The following is an 8,484-nucleotide window of genomic DNA, read 5'->3' as shown; positions in this document are numbered from 1 at the left end:
GATAGAAAGCCTCAGAGAGTTAAACCCAAACTCTCATTTGTTCTTAAAGGGAAAACTCCAAATGAAGCCAAAGAGATTCTCCAAGGGATGAGAGCTTCAACTGATTTGACCTTGACAGTGGCCCCCTGAAATTCCTACCCTCTCAGATTTCATTGAGGCATCTTAAATATGGATAGCCCACTTGGCTATGAGAACAACTAGCAATTCTTCAGTCAAGATATCCTTACTGGGAGTTCCTGCTGTGGCTCAGGGGGTTAAGAACAGGACAAGTATCCATGAGGATTTGGGTTCGATCCCTGGCGTTGGGTTAAAGATCCAGCATTGCCATGAACTGTGGCATAGGTTGCAGATTTGGCTCGGATCTGGCGTGGCTGTGGCTGTGGCATAGGCTGGCAGCTGCTGCTCCAGTACAACCCTTAACCCAGGAACTTCCATATGCCACAAATGTGGCCCTAAAATAAAAGAAAAAAATTCCAACTATCTCAACATAATTTTATTCCAGATCAGGGATTTCAAACCAAAAAGAAACATGGGAATGCCTTGGAAACGCTTTCCCCAAACTCCAGGGGCTAAATTAAGGAGCATTCCAGGCTGATTCCTCAGATAAATCTGAGAGGGAGGCATAAGTCTAAACAGTTTATCTGGGTGTGTGATTCCAGGGAGCAGGAAAAGAGCTAAGAGAGTGAAATAACTAAGGAGATGCAAAAGTGCACATGGAATTAGCCAAGCTATAAGCTCCTGGGTGTTTGATTCTCATGGGGCAGCTGAGAAGCCCCATGAAATGCACATCAGGACCATCTTCCAGGAACAAGCAGGGGAGATTTAGCCATCAGCTTCCATCCCCCTTTGGTCATGAGTAGCCACAGGGCAGGGTATCAACTGCCTTGTGCTTCTGGGTTGAGCACCTGAATGTCAAAGGGTTCTTTTCAAGGATGTCCTGTACTAGAGGATCAAAGATGCTCCAGGCAGAAGTGAGAGGTAGGGCTGAGATGAGCATTGCCAGTTTGTCCTTGTGTGAAGCTGGTTGAAATCTGCACCAAACTGGTCACTGCTGCAATGGCTAGGATAAGAGACAGGGACAAGAGAATTGGAAGGTATGTTAAAGAAGCATCTGATGAGGAGTTCCCATTGTGGCTCAGCGGAAATGAATCTGACTAGCATCCATGAGGATGCAGGTACCATCCCTGGCCTCTCTCAGTGGGTTAAGGATCTGGCATTGCTGCGAGCTGTGGTGTAGGTCACAGATGCAGCTCAGATCCCGAGTTGCTATGGCTGTGGTGTTGGCCGACAGCTGCAGCTCTGATTCGACCCCTAGCCTGGGAACTTCCATATGCCATACCTGTGGCCCTAAGAAGACAAAAAAAAAAAAAAGAAGAAGAAGAAGAAGAAGAAGCATCTGATATGTGCTGCATACAGTTGTAGGGGTTGCATACTGCTCAACCCTAGGGGGTGCCATTTGCATCATCACAGCAGCTCCATATTTCTCTGCTTTATATACAGGTCTCAAGTGAGATTTTGTTTGAAAGAGCTTCCACTGATAAAAAGAAAATGCAAAAACAACAACAACAACATAAGAGGAAACCTTTAAAATCTTCTGTTTTAGAATAATTTGGAGAACCAACAGAAAGGACACAATGAAGAATAGATGGTGAAAAAAATTCCAAAGACTGATGGTGGATCCCACGTTTTGGATAATAGCAGAAAAAGAAAGCTTGTTTGGAACGTGTTTTTGTTTTTTTTGATTCCTGAAGACCCAGAGCAAAGGGCCAGAAAATTTAGCATGAGCAGGAGATAAGGAAAAGGGACACCAAAGAAAACAGGACTGAGTGATTCTGAAAAAATGACAACACAGAAGAGATTTAAGGAGTGGGGGGCCAAGAATGTTATAATTTGTTAAAAGGGAATAAGAAAGGAGTTCCATTGTGGCGCAGCAGAAACAAATCCGACCAAGAACCATGAGGTTGCTGGTTTGATCCCTCGCCTTGCTCAGTGGGTTAAGGATCTGGCATTGCCCTGAGCTGTGGTGTAGGTCACAGACGCAGCTCCGATCTGGCATTGCTGTGGCTCTGGCATAGGCTGGCAGCTGTAACTTAAATGAGACCCCTAGCCTGGGAACTTCCATATGCCATGGGTGCAGCCTTAAAAAACAAATTAATTAATTTAAAAAATGACAACACAGAAGAGATTTGAGGAGTCGGGGGCCAAGAATGATTTAACTTGTTAAAAGGGACTAAGAAAGGAGTTCCTGTTGTGGTGCAGCAGAAAAGAATCTGACTAGTATCCATGAGGATGCAGGTTGGACCCCTGTGATCCTGCCTTGCCTCAAGCTGTGGTGTAGGTCAAAGACACAGCTCAGATCTGGTGTTGCTGTGGCTGTGGCATAGGCCAGCAGCTCTAGCTCTGATTTGACCCCTACCTACCCTGGGAACTTCCATATGCCTCAGGTGCAGCACTATAAAGCAAAAAAAGCAAAAAAAAAAAAAAGGAATAAGAAAGAAATATAAAAGAGAAATTTTAAGTAAAAATAGTTCCTGAAAGACTGGAAGACAGGGGCTGGTTATGGACTCAGGTCACTGCTGCCATTTCTCTTTCTTCTTCCTCAGGTAACCCCACCTGCAGTCCTTGGTCCTCTCTACCTTTATTCTCACAGCCATCAAGGTGACCTTGATTATACGCTTCTACATCACAACACTGCTCTCATCCTCAGACTCAATTCATCTGATATTTCTACAAAGGTCAGAGAAAAATTCATCTCTGACCAAAAATTTCACACCTCTATTCTTTCAGGTGCTTACATATCTGCACATGCCTTCCAAACCCATCTAAACTTCTAGTTGCTTCTCCTAAGTTTCTTTTTAGTAAGTTCAACTTCCAAAAGTCACCTGGTACACAGCATCCTCTACTCTTGCATCAACATTTGTAATTTTCTGCCCTTCAACTCCAGACTATAAACCCCAAACTCTGGATAAATGTAGTCCTCTATCTGATCCCCCTGTATGAAATCCTCGGGAACACTGGACGGGGTGGGGGTTGGGGGATTCACTGAAGATTCCTGGGTTGGTGCCAATAAGTCACATGATCCTGCTGGAACTCTCACGCCCACCAGGTGGCAGTGTAAATTGGTACAACCATTTTAGAAAATTACTTGGCTATACTTTGGGCCCCGCATATCCAGGGTTCTGCACCTGCAGAGTCAATGAACCACAAATCTGTCAGCAAGGAACTTAAGCATCCAAAGATTCTGGCATCTGATGGAGTCCTGGAACCAATCACCTGGGGACAGAAAGCCAAACATCTGTATATGCTATGATTCAGCAATTCCATTCTTAGGTATCTACCCATCAGATGTGTACTCACGTTCATCAAAGATGTATACTAGAATGTGCATTGCAAAAATATTCATTATAGACTCAAAGTGGGATTTACCCAAATGTCCATCAATAATAGACTGGAAAAATCTATTATGATTGCTTACACGTGGAATTCCTATATCAATGGGAATGCGCAAATTGTATCTACATGCAAAGCCACTTGCATAGACTTTACTAATTCAATGCAGAAAGAAGCCAAATATAAAGATGAATACTGTTTGGGATTTTTAATTTTTTTATTGAAGTATACAATCTATACAAGTATAGATTTACAATGTATTAGTTTCAGGTGTACAGCAAAGTGATTCTGATACATACACACATGCATATATATAGTTTTATGATATTGAATACAGTTCCCTGTGCTATACAGTAGGTCCTTGTTTATCTATTTTATATATACTAGTGTGTATATGTTAATCCCAAACTCCTAATTTATTCTCCCCACACTCCTTCCCCTTTGTTAACCATAAATTTGTTCTTTATGTCTGAAAAACATTTTGTTTGATTCCATGTATATAAATTTCAAAGACAGGATAAATCGATCCATAGGATTAGAAGTTAGGATAAGAGTTACCCTTGGAGTGAAGGGTTAGTATCTTAAAAGGACAAATGGATGTTTATGGGGCATTAATATCCTGTTTCTTGATATCAGGGCTGGTTACATGAGTGTATTCAGTTTGCCAAAAAACGCTGAGTTTATAATATGACATGTGTGCACTTTTTTGGATGTATGTTATGTACCTCAACAAAAACTTTTGAAAGAGGTTTTTTTTTTTCTTTTTTAGCCACATTCATGGCATATGGAAGTTCCTGGCCAGGGATCTAATCCAAGACACATCTGTGACCTAAGTCACAGCTGTAGCAATGTCAGATCCTTAACGCACTTCACTGGGCTGGTTATCGAAAAGGTGTCTCCACAGAGACAAGCCGAATCATTAAACCCCTGTGCCGCAGCGTGAACTCCAAAACTGTTATAAAAACAACAAAATGCAATCCCCAACTTCATCTGGCTCTCCCTTCAAATATAAAGGAACTCCTCCTCCATGCTTTTCTTTTCTTCTCTCTCAGCATGATTTTATTTTCTATTTTAAGGGAAAAAATTGAAGTTGTCAGAAGGAGCATAGTTCACACTATTCCATTCCAATGTGAAAAAAGTCCTCCTGGAGAGGTGCAAAATGGCAGTCTGCAATTATCAGGCACGAATTATTTGCATTTCCTGTCCCTCCAGTTTCAAAATTATCCCTTCCTCCTATGTTTACTGCCTTCCAACATCGGTCAGCCTCCTAGAGAGACTGGGTTATATAAGGAAAATTAAATAATTGGGACAATTTGCAAAGGTACGGGCAGGTTTAGGGAAACCAAAGAGTGTGCAGTTCCCTGGGACTAGCCACAGAAGGAGCCTCTTCCCATCCGTAGTCGCAAAGAGGTAAGGAAAGGGACCAGTTCCCTGAACCCTGAAAAGATGGTTCTGTGACATGGAGAGGACCACCTGGCTGAGGCGGTGGCCTTTGGTGGAAGGATGGATGTTGCAAGACATGTTTTTATAATATTTTCTTAGCCTCTTTGCTGAAAACTCCATCTTGTCCTTCCTTTATCCCATCTTCCTGCTTGGAAAAGCAGTCACAGTGTTGGTAAATGACTTAAGCTTAAGAACAAAGACCTAAAGGCATAAGTGTATTAAGCTTAAGAACTGTTGTGTGCCTAGAGGTCAGAGTAAGAGCTTAACCTTTTACCACCTAAGTGGCTTTTAAAATAGTAAAAGAACTTATATAATAGTAAACAAACCCTATATCATCCACCCATAGCCACTCCTCACTTGATCTCATCTAAAGAGCACAGTGAAAGCAGTGTGGTTTCTTGAGGCAGAGCTCTTGGTCCCTGAGACCTTGAGTCCCCCGGTTCCCACTTTTACTTAAGATAAATGTCTCTGTGTCTTGTTTTATGTTAACTTTTTTTTTTCCTTAAGCTCCATAGCACCCGTTCTTCAGCCCCATCCTGCTGAGCTGTCTGGGCAGATGGAGACAACCTACGGCAAATAGTTAGAAAGGAAACTGGGATTAAACATTGGTCTCTCCCTTTCCCATACTCTCATCTCTCTCCTTTCCGTTGGTTCCCACTTGCTGAAGCCCATCAGGAGTCAGAGGAAGGGAGCTGGTGATGGAGTCCACTCCAGTCGACCTGCCAGGATCCAGAACAGAATGGAGAAGGAAAGACCTTGGGTTTGGGAGGGTGAGCTACGGCATCAGCACACTCCTTCCCCACAGGCATCTTCCTTTGGTCGCTCTGCCTAGAAAGGCTATATGGTTGCCATAAACAGTCTCACTAGAATTATCTCAGACAAAGTGAGGCAGGGGTTGGGAAGGTGCATGTCAAAGAGTCACACAATTGGAAATGGAATGAGAAAGCCATGGAGAATACAGGGCTCTCCTCCTCCTCTTGCTTATGAGTCAGATGGAAGCTCTCCTTCTGTCTTTATATTATTTTGTTGGCTTGCTTTTGCTCTCTCATAACATTGCTGCAGGGGACCAAGCATGTTTCCTCTACACCCTCATCCATCTCAACCTCTTAACTTCTGCTTTCACCACTTACTTCTTCATTCTCTAGATAGTTCTTAGTCAAACTCCCAAAGCAGGGAATCCAATCAGCTCCTGCCTAGTGTTCAAAGGTTCGACATCATAGGTTGCTGACCTGCTACATTTGGACTGGCTGAGCTCAGTCACATGCTCATTCTCGGTCCAATTAGCTATTGCTGGAGAGTTGGGTCATGTGACACAAAACATGGCGACCTAAGCAGCAGGAGCTTTAAGGAAAGGGGGAGCAGTGGGTACCTATTAACATCTATATATTCACCTGACATTTCAATCTGAAAGATTTCCTTTTTAATTTAGATTCTCCCCAAACAGAGCTTGAACCGGGGACTTGGTTTCAGGTAAGTTACTTGGGAGGTGATCCCAGGGAGCCAGAGTGAGGGATTTAATAAGAAAGAAAAGCTAATACAAGCTTGTGTTGTGAAGATCACTACTCTGGGCAATGGAGCTCAATTCCAGGGGAACTCTGAAAAATTTATAGAATGCCTTACAGAATTTTCCACGCTAAAGAGGAGAGACACAAGCATTTTTTTCTCGTATCTTTTTCCCCAGCTTTGAGATACAACTAACATATGACATTTTGTAAGTTGAAAGTGTACAAGGTGAAGATTGGATATATATTTACACTGCAAAATGATTACCACAATAAGGTTAATTAACACATCCATCACTTCACATAATTCTAATTTTTGTGTGTGTAAGAACATTTACGATTTACTTCCTGGAGTACCTACTATGGTGCACTGGATTAAGACTCTGACTGCAGCAACTCAGATCCAAGCAGAAGTACAGGTTCGATCTCTGGCAGGGCACGGTGGGTTAAATGATCTGGTATAGGTTGCAGCTATGGCTCAGATTCAGTCCCTGGCCCGAGAATTTCTGTATGCTGTGGGTGCAGCCATAAAAAAATAAAATAAGTAAATAAATAACTTTCTTAGCAACTTTCAAATATATAATACAGTATTTTTTTTGACCACTCCCAAGGCATGCAGAAGTTCTAGGGCCAGGGATTGAACCATGCCACAGCTACAACCCAAGCCACAGCAGTGACAGTGTCAGATGCTTAACCCACTGTGCCACCAGGGAATGCCTATATAATACAGTATTACTAACTATACTCACCATGCTGGATATTAGATCCCTGGATATTTTTTTGGTAATATTTTTATTTTTTCCATTATAGTTGATTTACAATGTTCTATCAATTTCTGCTATACAGCAAAGTGACCTAGTCATATATATACATAATTAATTAAATATGATATATAATTATATATATATAATTATAATTCTTTTTCTCACATTATCCTCCATCATGTTTTATCACAAGTAGCTAGATGTATTTCCCTGTGCTATACAACAGGAATATATTCATTTTACAACTGGAAAATTTGTACCTTTTGACCAATTACTCCTCATTACCCCATGTGCAGTTCCTGGCAACCACCATTCTTTTCCCTGTTTCTTTGAGTTCAGCTTTTTTCATATTCCACATATAAATGAGATCTCATAGTATTTGTCTTTCTCTTTTTGACTTATTCCACTTAACATAATGCCCTCAAGGTTTATTCATTTTGTCACAAGTGGCAGGATTTACTTCTTTTTATGGCTGAATAATATTCCATTATGTACAAGTTCTCGTCATGGCTCAGCAGTAATGAACCCAATAAGTATCCATGAGGATGCAGGTTCAATCCCTGGCCTCACTCAGTGGATTAAGGATCCAGTGCTGCCATGAGCTGTGGTATAGGTTGCAGATGTGGCTTGGATCTGGTGTTGCTGTAGCTGTGGTATAGGCCAGCAGCTACAGCTCTGATTAGACCCTTAGCCTGAGAACCTCCATAGGCCAGGGATACAGCCCTAAAAAGACTATATATATATATATATTCCATTGTATATAAATACGGCATTTTCTTTATCTATTCATCTGCTGATGGACACTTAGGATTGTTTCCATATCTTGCTTATTGTGAATAATTGGAGACAGGCATTTATTCATTAGATCACATCCCCATGAGTGGAGGACTGTTGATTCCCTCCCAGAGGTATTAATTCTCCCATACTTCTATGTTTGTAAGTACAGGGCTGAACATGCTCTCACTGGTGCCCAGGACATTGGAGGAACCCTGAACAGAAGGGAAAAACTCAAAGTACACTCTAGAGGCAAGATGCTACCTACCTGCTTGAAATGTGTTAGAGACTGCATAGGACTATTTCCATCCATGGCTGGAGTTAGAGCTAAGGCCAAGAGACCACGGATGGAATGGTATAGTATAGTTAGTATAGTAACTATACTAAGGAATAGTTAACAACCACTGTTGTCTCCATCTTCTTGTCTATTCTCTGCAATTTATCTTGACCTTTGATTCAACCCTTGCGCAGGTCACCATGAAATTCATGATAGTTTCTGGATAAGAAACAATCAAAACATTTTTCAATCCTCCAGGCCCCAGACTCTGGTATATTTGATACTGTTGACCTCCAACTTCAAAACTCCTTCCTTTTTTAATAAGAAACCACTT

The sequence above is a fragment of the Phacochoerus africanus genome, chromosome 3, assembly GCF_016906955.1.
Source record: "Phacochoerus africanus isolate WHEZ1 chromosome 3, ROS_Pafr_v1, whole genome shotgun sequence".
NCBI classification, from domain to species: Eukaryota; Metazoa; Chordata; class Mammalia; order Artiodactyla; family Suidae; genus Phacochoerus; species Phacochoerus africanus.
Note: the sequence above shows the minus strand (reverse complement) of the source record.